Source organism: Littorina saxatilis, linkage group LG14, assembly GCF_037325665.1.
Source record: "Littorina saxatilis isolate snail1 linkage group LG14, US_GU_Lsax_2.0, whole genome shotgun sequence".
In the NCBI taxonomy this organism is placed as follows: domain Eukaryota; kingdom Metazoa; phylum Mollusca; class Gastropoda; order Littorinimorpha; family Littorinidae; genus Littorina; species Littorina saxatilis.
In genome coordinates this window covers 27,291,939-27,304,599 of record NC_090258.1, presented here as the reverse complement: position 1 = coordinate 27,304,599, position 12,661 = coordinate 27,291,939, and positions in this window count along the sequence as shown.

Below are 12,661 nucleotides of genomic sequence, written 5' to 3'. Positions count from 1 at the left end.
AATGAAATAAATAGATCCCTGCGCTTAGAACTGTACCCACGGAATACGCGCGATATAAGCCTCATATTCGGATTGATTGATTAACACCACAACGACTGTAACAGAAAACGAGACCACTAATGACCACCTCAGTTCAGACCCCCTTCCATTCCCCCCCCCCCCCCCCCCCGAACACAATCTTGTCACTTGTGCACCCCTTGATGACACAGATCAGCCCAAACAAGTTTCAGATAGAGACAGCAGTGAGGATCATTTATTCAGCCTGACAACCAACACCGACTGAGCTTTGTCGAGGGCTTTGCGCTATTTACACGCTGTTCAGTGCTCATCGAAGCCCTGAATAAAATCCGCTAAACGACTGAGTGAAAAGAGGCTGTGATACTCAGATTCCACTATGAATTTTCTCCGTTTGTCAGTCGAAAGGCATAGCATACATCAAGCTAGATATTTTCTATTGCCGTGTTTAATAAGTACACGTTCCCTGTGCTTATATCAAAGACCTGAATAAAGTCAGCTGAGGCGAATCGGTGACTTGACTTGAAAAAGAAAGAAAAAGAGACAACAATCGTGAGGCTCAGAACCAAATAAGAATTTGCTCCATACCGTATACGTCCGTAAGCTATAGAGCATTGGGCGATCTCTTTTCCGTCTTTATGACGCTATTCTGTAGTCGTCAAAGCCATACATTCACTCATGATTAATCAGCTAAACGGATCAGAAAAAGCCATGACAAGAGATCGAACGACTCCGATTCGATTCAGAATTTGCTCCGTTTATCACAAGGCAAATAGCAAAGAGCGGATCGAGCTTCTCAGATAAAAAGAAGGCTAGCCTTTGCTCCCACTGAATTGAATTGAACAGACCAAAGCGACCAACCACCGAGCCACAAACTTGAATGTGTGTGCGTGTGTGCTTCTAGCCGTAGCGTCGTTCGAGACCAAGAGAAAGAGGGAGGGGGAAAACTACGCCAGCAGTCAGTCGCTGTGTGTGTGTGAGGTATGTGTGTGAAAACCGAAGCGAAATCATACCAGTGCGACTGAGGTATGCGTTTACAAGCAATGACGTTTCTTCCGTGAACCACGTTCCCACGTGTTGTGTGTGTGGAAAATTTGTGTGTGTGGAACCCAACGGCTTGTTTGAAAGGGGTGACAGACTCCGAAGCCGTTTCAAAACTTGAGCCGTCTCGTCTGAGAAAGGTTTTAGGTTCGAAAAACGAACTCAAGAGGAGGAGTTTAAAAACATGTGGTGTATTCAGTGACTCAGAGTTTTTAGTTTGAACTTGTATCGATTCGGATTTTCACTCGCCAGTGCTCGGAACACGGGTGGTACCGTCAAGTCGATAATAATAAGTAACAGTAAGAAATTGTACGAAGAAGATTCTACGATACAACATTTCGGTTGTACCATAAGATTTGTCAACCCATATTCTGTGTCAACTTTGGAATTGAAACAAGTGGTTGGCAGAAACTTGGACTGAGAAATTAAATACAGGTCTGTCTGAACGTCGACTGCACCAGTATTGTGTTTAGTCGCAGACCAACTGTGTTTGCTTTCGATTTCACTCGCCTCCGAGTCGGAAACAGGTGGTTTTTGTGCGTAGTGTTCTGTGTTGTGGAAAAAGTGAACCTAAGACTATACGTGCATTTTGGATATTTTGTGCGATTTTCTGGATTGTGATTGAACTTTCTCAGTGTGGATTATTACGTGTTCGAGCAGTTCTTTGGATTTTCTTCTTGGCCGGTGTTCGCAAGTGTTTTTGGTGGTACAGTACAGAATAGACTGATTCGTAAGTGTTCGGAGTGTAATGGCTATGGTCAGTGATACAGGTTTGATTCGACAAACAGAAATTAACTCGTCATGTTTTGTGGTATGTCAGTCAACTTGCAGTTTTGGAAACAGTACTAAAAACTCAAAACTGGGTGGGTGGCTGGTGTGTGCGGGGCGGAAGGGGAAGTGGAGGGAGGTAGGATGATAAACAATGCAAAGAGGTTAGCAGACTCTAGAGAAATCATTTCCACATGTGAGGTACTTAGCCTAGCACCGTACGGTTGTCATACTAGCAAACTGGGCAGTCTAGATTCGTACTAAAAATCTTCTGTAAAAAAAAAAAAAAAAAGCTGAAAAGTGTGTGGATTTTACGCAATTTTATTCTGGCTTTATTATTTAATGAAATAATAATATTAAGAGAAGAAAATTCTATCGAATGTTCAATCAAAAATATTCTACTGCATCGCCGCTATGTAGCAGCTACTGAGTAAAATATCGTTGGATTAATTCAAAACACAGCCCTGCAAATCCAATCCTTGCTGGAGTGTAGCTTTTGGACGTTGTGTCTATCTGTTTGGAATTTCTTATCATTTATCAGCACTGAAACTGGAATAGCCTGCTTTTTGCCCTGACTCAGTGGAATTTAGCCTTATGTTGTAGATAGATCGGATTACATGCAGTTATACCGGAAACCGACCTTGTGTTGTAGTTATAAAGTTCGGGTTATACACACAACTGATTTATCGCACATGTACTCGTAATACTATACGGAGACCGACCTTCTCGGCAGCGGGGTTTTGATTCGCAGACTACATTTTGTTGACTCAAGCCGGAGAGCTGGGAAAGTGGATCTGCTGGTCACCTATCGGATATATTGATACGGCATAGTGTAGGGTTTCTTTGTGTGTGACTATACCCTTGTGAAGACTAGGTGTACAGTGTGTGTGTGTGTGTGTTACAGTGTGTGTGTTGAAAATGGTAGGCTTGTGTTGGTTGTGTGTGTGCGTGTTTGTAGGTATACACACATGTGCGTGTGTGCGCTAATGTGTGTGCGTGTGGGTGCGTACGGGCATGTGTGTGTGTGAGTGTGTGTGTGTGGTGTGTGTGTGTGTGTACGCGCGAGTGTCTGTGTCGGTGTGTTTGAAAACAGACTGAGTCACACGAAGCAAGGACCAGATGACCATGCACAAACCTGTCACGAGTGTTTTGAAATTCCTGCTCACTACAGCACTGAGAATTTGTAAACAGGCCGAAAAGCGTAAAGAAAGGGGTATTTACTTAGCACTTTACATGCCTGGGAAAACACAACAACGGGTGGCAGATCAGTTTAATAACCGCGCTATAGAACCTGTTTCGTGTTATTTACAGTAAAGTCCGGGTTAAATTTAGTAATGCAGCAAACATGGAGAAATTTGATACCGATAAAGAGCATGTCGTGTCTTCCTTATGCACCATAGACGTCGATAATTGCAGTGTGCACTGGTTATACGATGCCGTCCGTTTTCTTGCGCCCCCCTCCCCCTTTCACACACGACACACACACACACGATGTGAACAACATGTCACTTCTGTGTGTGTGTGTGTGTGTTTGTGCGTGCGTGGGTGCGTCTGTCTGTCTCTCTGTCTCTGTCTCTCTCTGTCTCTCTCTGTCTCTCTCTGTCTCTCTCTCTCTCTCTCTCTCTCTCTCTCTCTCTCTCTCTCTCTCTCTCTCTCTCTCAAACGAATCGTAGGTGGTGGGGGAGGCCAAAGTACAATTCCATTCCAACCCGTAATTATCCATTTTCCACTCAGACCACGCACACGCAACTTACTGTAGAAACACAATAGTCTCTTTTAAGTAGACTTCCACGAGTTAATAACAGAGCGGTGCTCTCTGAAAAAACAATGGACCCGGTGGGACGTTTTCATCTTTCGCCGTGTTGATATTTCGCTTCTCGGTCTCGTTGATCTAGTATAAACTCTAAACTGAACAAAAAAAACGCCCTTCGATAGTACTGATGAGCGACCTTGTGTACCTTACATTCATGGGGCCAAATTTGTGCAACCAATTTAACTTAGAAATTTGATTCATCCTAAAATGTTTTCTTTCTTACTCAAGGGACGTAACCACTCAGTACACGTTTTCGAAGAATTCGATTTTGGGGGTGAAATCTATTAAATTTTACCACCAATTTTCTTCACATGCAAGAAACTGACATGCTTTTCGTCCATAAATAATTTCACTTCTTAATTTTACCAGGAAACAACATTTCAGTCTTGAGTATATATATATTATGTCGAGGGGGAAATATGTACACAGGCGAAAGATGAAATCGTGACACCGGTGCAGTCAATTTCCAAAGTTTTACCACATTAATGGCTGGGTGTCAAGCCATCGAATGACAACACTATGAGTCATGCTCTCCCCACTTCACTCTTTATCTTGCGGTCGCTTTACAACAGGAGTATGTATGCGAGGGAGATTAAGTCCCCCCCCCCCCCCCTCCCCCTACCCGTTGTTTCTTCAAGGACTTTCGTTGTTGTGGCGTTACAGCGGGCTGGTTTGTTTTGGTTGTGACATTGGGTGAAGTATTTATGGCTCTTTATGTTTGGCCTGTAGAAGGTGGTGTACTTTATTGGTTGTATCGTGATTTAAAAATTGTCCACTTGCCAGCGGATTAAGTTATTTATAAAACTCTTTGGTGATTACTTGTGTGGGTATACACGTGGACCTAACTGTTTTTTCGATGGGAAAGGAGATATTGCCTCTGTGTATGCAAAGTAAAGAGTTTTAACAAAAGTGTGCTGCATAATTATATCATAATTACGGTTCATATTGTGTCTTTTTGCTGTAGATCTTCTGTCTTTTCGGCTGTCTCAGTCAAGTTATCATCTTCTGGCATACCGTCATCTGATTGAGTGCTGCATCTTCGATCCTCACTGAAGCAACTCCGTTTAAATACACATGTATGCACTAATAGGCAGCTCTTGCAAATAACGTTTGCTCATCACGTCAGTAATTGCCAGCGTTTTGTTCGCTGCGGTCGCTGCAGCGTCTTCCGGCTCAGTTCAACGTCAGTACTGCCAGAGATATAATGAAACAGCAAAGAGGGTAGAAGCAGAGAAAAGACTATCTGCTTCTACCCTCTTTGGTAACAATAGAATACAGATGACCCCACCCCCCACCCCCTCCTTCTACCCCCTCCCCTGATTTAAGACTTCCTCACGTTGAAGATCTTGCTTTCTCAGATGTTGTTTCTGGTTTGTTCATAGCCTCTGTAACGTACGTTACTTCCTTTGTAAAACCTGATATTCTCAGATTTTGTTTCTGGTTTGTTCATAGCCTCTGTAACGTACGTTACTTCCTTTGTAAAACCTGATATTCTCAGATTTTGTTTCTGGTTTGTTCATAGCCTCTGTAACGTACGTTACTTCCTTTGTAAAACCTGATATTCCCAGATTTTGTTTCTGGTTTGTTCATAGCCTCTGTAACGTACGTTACTTCCTTTGTAAAACCTGATATTTATTCTCAGGTGTTTTTTGGTATGAGGTCTTGGAGGAGAGTGGGTAAGGGGGTCCACCATCATTCTTTGTTGCTTCTTCTGTACTATCGATTTCTATGCAAGACCTGTCCTTGAAAGATGATACCCGCTCAGCTCTCTGGTTCCAGAAATAGTTGCTGTAGTGGTAGTAGCTAATCTTCGCTGCTACTTCTATGGCAGGTGTCTTTTACCTGGCACTAACAATCTTTTCTAACGCCGTTAAACACCAAATAAAGAAAGAAAAGAACAATCTTTTCTGCAAGATTCGTCCTTCAAGACGGTACTTGTTTTAGTTTAGCTCTCCGGTTCCAGAAATAGTGACGTAGTAGTGGATGTTGTTTGCTGCTGCCTCTGGGGCAAGTGTGTCTTACCTGGGATAGTAGAACCTGTCTCTAAAACCGAGGTCCCTTCGTGTACACTACATTGGGGTGTGCACGTTAAAGATCCCACGATTGACAAAAGGGTCTTTCCTGGCAAAATTGTATAGGCATAGATAAAAAAAAAAATTCCACCAAAATACCCGTGTGACTTGGAATAATAGGCCGTGAAAAGTAGGATATGCGCCGAAGTGGCTGCGATCTGCTGGTCGATGTGAATGCGTGATGTATTGTGTAAAAAATTCCATCTCACACGGCATAAATAGATCACTGCGCCTTGAGTCCGAGTCTGGAGATACGCGCGCGATATAAGACTTCATATAACATATAATAAGCACCTACGGGAGCGACCTGCAGTGGTCGTTACAGACAGATGGTCGCTATCGAAAGGTGAATTATGTATGCACAGAAAAGCTCAATGGGTGTGAGTCCTTTCGGAGTGTCGTTGTGGGAAGGTGGTCCTTATTGACGGGTGGCCACAAGGGCAGGTTCGACTGTAGTATCTCATCTTTGCCGTTTCTGTGGCAGGTGTCTTTTACCTGGTGCTAACGATTTTTTCTGCCTGATTCGTCCTTGAAAACGGTACCTAATTAGTGCTTTGTTTTCAGGGTGGGTTACGATGAAGGGTCAGACAAGTCAAGGTCACACTCCCCCAGTGTCTTTTGCTTTGTGGCAGGACATTGATCTTGTCATGCCACAACCGGTGACAAAGACTTCTCCCGGTTGACTTTTTCACCTGAGTGTAATTAGCCAAGGTGGAGGAGGGTGGGAGGGGTGGTGCAGCTTCCAGCACACATAAAGTTGATGAAGGACTGTAGTATTGTCATGTAGTATTGTCATTGTGTAAAGGAAGAAAGTTTTTTTGTTATGCGTGTGTGAGAGAGGTCTTCTTTGTACCACCCGAGTCTAATGGAGGAGTTGTGTCTTTGTAGCTTGTTTTATGGGGGTATCGGTTCCGCCGTCACCTTACTCTGTACTGCAATACTGATGGTAATGTCTCTTTGTTCTCTTTGTTCCCCCCATTCCCACCCTTTCATTGAGTTCCTCTGGCTTTTCAATACTTCTCCATCCACAATCCTTCCCCCCCCCCCCCCCCCGGAACCTTTCCCGAACCGTCACCTAAGATACTATCACTACACGACTTACTCGAAGGACAGCAACACAGGTTTCGTCACCGGACAAGAATAATCTCTACCCCTGCCATTGAAGGTGCTCTCTATTGGTAGAATGACAGGCAACGTAGCATGCACAGCTTTTGTCTGAGTACAGACTGAACCGGTATCGGCGTTCACCGGTAATTACTGGTATTTTACCGGTTGAAATGAGAAAATACGGGAACAAAAATGGCAGCCGGTATGACCTACCGGTTGATTTTTGAACTACCGGGGTTTTTTTTCGCTGGTAAAACAACAAAACCAGTACTCTGAGTTGGACTCTTACTGGTTCCAATGACCAGCCTACCGGTTTTTTTCTAGACTATTTGCATCATAAAAGTTTGTGTACCGGTTTGAAAAAGTATTAGCGCCATCACTGCTTTAAGACTCTACAACCGGCAGATGGACACTCTCTGCCGTTCTGATTGCTACTTGACAACACCTACCTCTCTTGTCCCATGATATATATCTATGGAAAAAGACATCGTAAGCTTCCTTCTTCTGTTCGATTGGGATGGCTTCCTTCAAGTGTGAAGAACATGATAAGCCACGCACTTTGTGAGCTCTTAGTATCACAAAGGGAAGAGAGAAAATTACTCATAAACAAACCTCTCCCTCTTAGTCTTAGTCGTACCCGAAGGCGATATGTCACAAACGCATAGAGATAGGAAGATACGTGGGTGTGTTGCGTAAGGGTAACGTAGATCAATACACAAGGGAAGACACCTCCATTTACCTGAAGCGCTTCGCGATCACATACCCCCCCCCCTCCCTGTCTCTCTCTCTCTCTAACTCTCTGTCTCACCCACTCCCATCCACCTGCTACGATCGATAGAGATGATGAGTCTCCCTCCTTCCCCCTCCTTCCCCCTCCTTCCCTCTCCCCCTCTCTCTCTCCCTCTCCCTCTCTCTCTCCCCCTCTCTCTCTCTCTCTCTCTCCCTCTCCCGCTCTCCCTCTCCCTCTCTCTCTCCCTCCCTCTCCCTCCCTCTCTCTCTCTCTCCCTCTTTCTCTCTCTCCCTCTCCCTCTCTCTCTCCCTCTCTCTCTCTCTCTCCCTCTCTCTCTCCCTCCCTCTCTCTCCCTCCCTCCCCCTCTCCCTCTCTCTCTCTCTCTCTCTCTCTCTTTCTCTATCTCCGTCTCTCCTCTCTCTCTCTCTCTCTCTCTCCCGATGTACCTGGACCTGAGGTCTGTGATCTCTCCCCACTCGCTGGAAGATTAATTACAGGTGTGTTGCATTGATCGTAGAGATGAGTGGAGGGACGAGTGGGGGATCCTAAACAAACGTTGCATTGTCGGTGTGCAGGGCATAGTGTTTACTTTTCGCTGCGTGCACCCAGATGTATGCAGAATGAGGCATTGTACCAGAGGGACGCGCAGAAGCTAGTTTATGTCCGTGTACACATGCTAGCCATCGGCCAGTCCCCACCAGATGAGATGCACACACAAATCTATGTCATCGCTGGATCCGATGGACTACCAAGACAGACAGAAGCTCCTATTGTACCGTGTGGTGGTTTTTATTCGGCTTGAGCTTTAAAGAGCAGGAATCGTTCGTGGAAAAAAGCTTCATACTAATCATAGCGATGCATTGTTATAGTAAGTGCCTTTAGTGTTTGATTCTGGCTTAGTACAGTCAGGTTTGTGAAGAACGATGGCACTAAAAGGAGACACATGGTGTGTGTTGGTGTTCGTGAATCCTGTAGAAGAAACCTGTGATGGATTATTATCTAAACGGATTAATTGAGCCTAAAGCCTCGGTTACAGAGGAACCGAATACTCCCGAATAAATTCGGGCCGATTCTGTCCGAATACGGGTTGAATCGGATGGATTCGGTGGATTCGGGACCTATTCGTCTCTAATTCAGGGAGCTCCTCGAATCGAGCCGAATAGGTCCCGAATCAGAGCAGAATCGGCAAGAATCGACGCGAATTAATTTTTTAGAATCCCGAATACAGCCGAATGCCAACCAGAATAGTGACCAAAATCGAGCCGCATTCGACCAGAATAGCACCGAATGCCCCGAATATGGCCGAATAGAGCCGACTAACGACCCGAATGTATTCGGGTGAAGATTCGGCTGGATTCGGGGAGGCATTCTGGGCAGATTCGGCTCTAATCGAGCTATTCGGGTCTGATAATTCGGACCATACTCTCCGAATGATACGAATACGCCCGAATCTGCCAAGAATGTCCCGAATGCCTTTCCGAATGCATCAGAATTCCAGCCGATTACCTCCCGAATGCGGCCCGAATGAAATTTGTCAGGGCCTCATTCGGGAGTATTCAGGAGGGTATTCGGCTGGTTTTGAACATTTCAAAACGAGCCGAATCCCTCCACGAATGTTCCAGAATTCCTCCCGAATTTTTGTTCATTTGGGGAGGGAGAACAGAATACTCCAGAATGCACCCGAATAGGTGCATTCGGGTGGATTCGCAGCTGATTCGGGTCCGGTGTAACAGAGGCATTACAAGCAGGGTTTTTCCGCGGTGAAAGCTTGGTAACAAGGCATTTTTAGTGAATGCGCTCAGTGTTTGGTCACAGCAAATAGACGAATTCCGAAAATAACTCTGTCGGGTTTGTATTGGTTGTGAAAGAGTGAATACCCTTGGTGTTTACTCGGACAAACATGGCAGGAGCCAATCACTAGCGAGGGGTGTGTCGGACACACATTGGAGGGGGCCAATCACTAGCGAGGGGTGTGTCGGACACACATTGGAGGGGCCAATCACTAGCGAGGGGTGTGTCGGACACACATTGGAGGGGCCAATCACTAGCGAGGGGTGTGTCGGACACACATTGGAGGGGGCCAATCACTAGCGAGGGGTGTGTCGGAAACACGAGGACAGAAGCACGTGGGACTTTATTTGTTAGAGCAAAAAGCAAGGGCATTCACTCTTTCACAACCCATACAAACCCGACAGAGTTATTTCCGAAAATCACCTATGGAAACCAGTGTACAGAGAGAGACTGATGGTACGGAAGACAACTTTTGTGGTTGTCCTGCCTTGTGCGTAGTATTTTGCGATGGATTCTAGTAAAGACAAAGGCTTGGACTATGAAGCCGACACCAGAAAAAAGGAATGTGTTGTAAAATCTGCGTTGGCAGCGCCTGATCTTTCGCTTTTGCCTGGACTAAGTTGTAGTGTGCGTGTGGTCAAGTTAACAGGGGTAGATGACCACGTTTTCAATCAATCAATCAATATGAGGCTTATATCGCGCGTATTCCGTGGGTACAGTTCTAAGCGCAGGGATTTATTTTTTTAATTTTTTTAATTTTTATGCAATTTATATCGCGCACATATTCAAGGCGCAGGGATTTATTTATGCCGTGTGAGATGGAATTTTTTTACACAATACATCACGCATTCACATCGGCCAGCAGATCGCAGCCATTTCGGCGCATATCCTACTTTTCGCGGCCTATTATTCCAAGTCACACAGGTATTTTGGTGGACATTTTTATCTATGCCTATACAATTTTGCCAGGAAAGACCCTTTTGTCAATCGTGGGATCTTTAACGTGCACACCCCAATGTAGTGTACACGACCTCGGTTTTTCGTCTCATCCGAAAGACTAGCACTTGAACCCACCACCTAGGTTAGGAAAGGGGGGAGAAAATTGCTAACGCCCTGACCCAGGGTCGAACTCGCAACCTCTCGCTTCCGAGCGCAAGTGCGTTACCACTCGGCCACCCAGACCTCTCGGCCACCCAGTCGTTACCACTCGGCCACCCAGTCGTTACCACTCGGCCACCCAGCAACATACGAGTCATCCATACAATGGAACCACCTTTCAAGACCTCACACAAATCTGAGACAATCAGGTTTAAAGCTAAGCGTTTTTCTTGCGGTTTTCAATAATGGTAGGTGTTGAACAGTCAGTCTTACCACAAAACATTGCGTATTTTGAACTTAAGCTTATCTCAGAAAATTGTACATTCCACACGAAATGCGCCATACATATGTGCGTATTTAGATACCCACAAACTGCGCACTATTTGCCTGGAGCGAAAGCAAGATGAAGATAGATCGTGTCTGTGGCCAGGACTATATTAGCTAATTTGTAGGCTGGTCGAGACCGCATGCATTGGAATATAACAGAACGGACCCATATTGTTGATGTCTCGGGAAACTCTGACCATAAAACAGACGGATCTGTCTCGAAAATCGCCAGAAATCGTGACAGAAATTTGTGATTGGAATGTCCTGCCTAAAACATCTCAATGTCTCCGAATAGAAACATCTTTATGAGAATCCACTTGAAATTGAAACGGAAATGGGTCACTACGGTAGTTATCTGGAAATTGTTCTTCCTTTGCTGTCAAGTTCTCAATCCGTGGCTAAAATGATGTGTTTGATACTAACGGCGTCTAAGAATAGACGGATCTTTCTGTCAACCCTTCACGTATGTAGGATAAATATATTTTGGATGATTAATGAGATGAGGATGATTATAATCATGATGCTATGTCTCACGGGTGTCTCTCTCACGTATGTAGGATAAATTAATATATTTATCCTACATACGCGAGAGAGACACTCGTGAGATAATAATCGTTCAAACCACACGTGTGTATATCATGTAAATGAGGTCATGTCAAGCAAGTCTGGCAGGGACCTGTTTTTTCACTGCTTATGATGCCAGAGTCACCGAGACAAACGTCATTATAGAAACAAAAATTGCGCTCGCTAATTACCCTCGATGAATCTTTAGAACTAACACGTTAGCCACACTTTCAGAGTGACGTTTCTTTGCTTGAAAGTAATAGATTGCACGAGGCTTTAGAAGAGATCGAGGTTCCAAAACAAGCGTCTTCAATTCAGCTGCCTCGACTGCAAGACATTTTCAGTAAAATACACGTAAGTACAGTATACATGTAGGATAAACAGAATACTACATGGCTTGCTGTGTCGTACCAGATTTACACTCGTTGCTTTTTCAAATAGTGAACAGCTCGCTTTCGCTCGCAGTTCAATATTAAAAAAAAAACCTCGTGTAAATCTGGTACGACACAACAAGCCATGTAGTATTCTCTATATATTCAAGTGAATTTGTTGAGACGCAAATGTCATACTAATCACCATAAAACCATACCGTCATGACGGTGTCAAATGAATTATATTTTATGACTGTATAAAACAAAACACTATATTTTCGAGACTATATTAGTTTCACACGTATGCAGGGAAATGTCGACTGGTTTACACTCGAGTAGTATGCATACTGTAAAGGAAGGGTAGAGATTAACAGATTTATGATTATTATGTCATGGAAAAGGAGATGTGATGATATGCGTTCCTATGATTTATGGTGTTTTGTGTGTTATGCTATGGATTGGACAGGTAGGAGAGATGTCTAAATTCTTACAGCAGAAAGAGAGAGAGAGAGAGAGAGAGAGAGAGAGAGAGAGAGAGAGAGAGAGAGAGGATGGATGGGGGGGGTCGTACATTAAAAATTTATGTTGGATGTGTGGGCCATAATTATAATGTGCCAAATGTGTTTGCGGGCGTTATATCAGGAGGCGATACAAATTATAAAGAATGCTTGACTTGTTTGCACTAGCACAGCTAAGGTAAACTCGTCACAAACAAAAACAGAGCCGAGAAGAAAACGTGAACTCCATATTTTTTAAGAGCAGACAGAAAGGATTTCATTGCAAGATGATTTGTCAGATGCACGTTGGGGCATGTCAAAAGAATGTGCAGTGAAACGAAAGGGTTATGGGTGTGAAACGCTCCGTTGCATGCCAGCGTGTGATGTTTTATATTTTGTCAAAACAAGTGGAGCAAGGTCAAGAGTTAGTCACAGACTGCGAACGCTAAACTGGCTTTTCTTGAAAT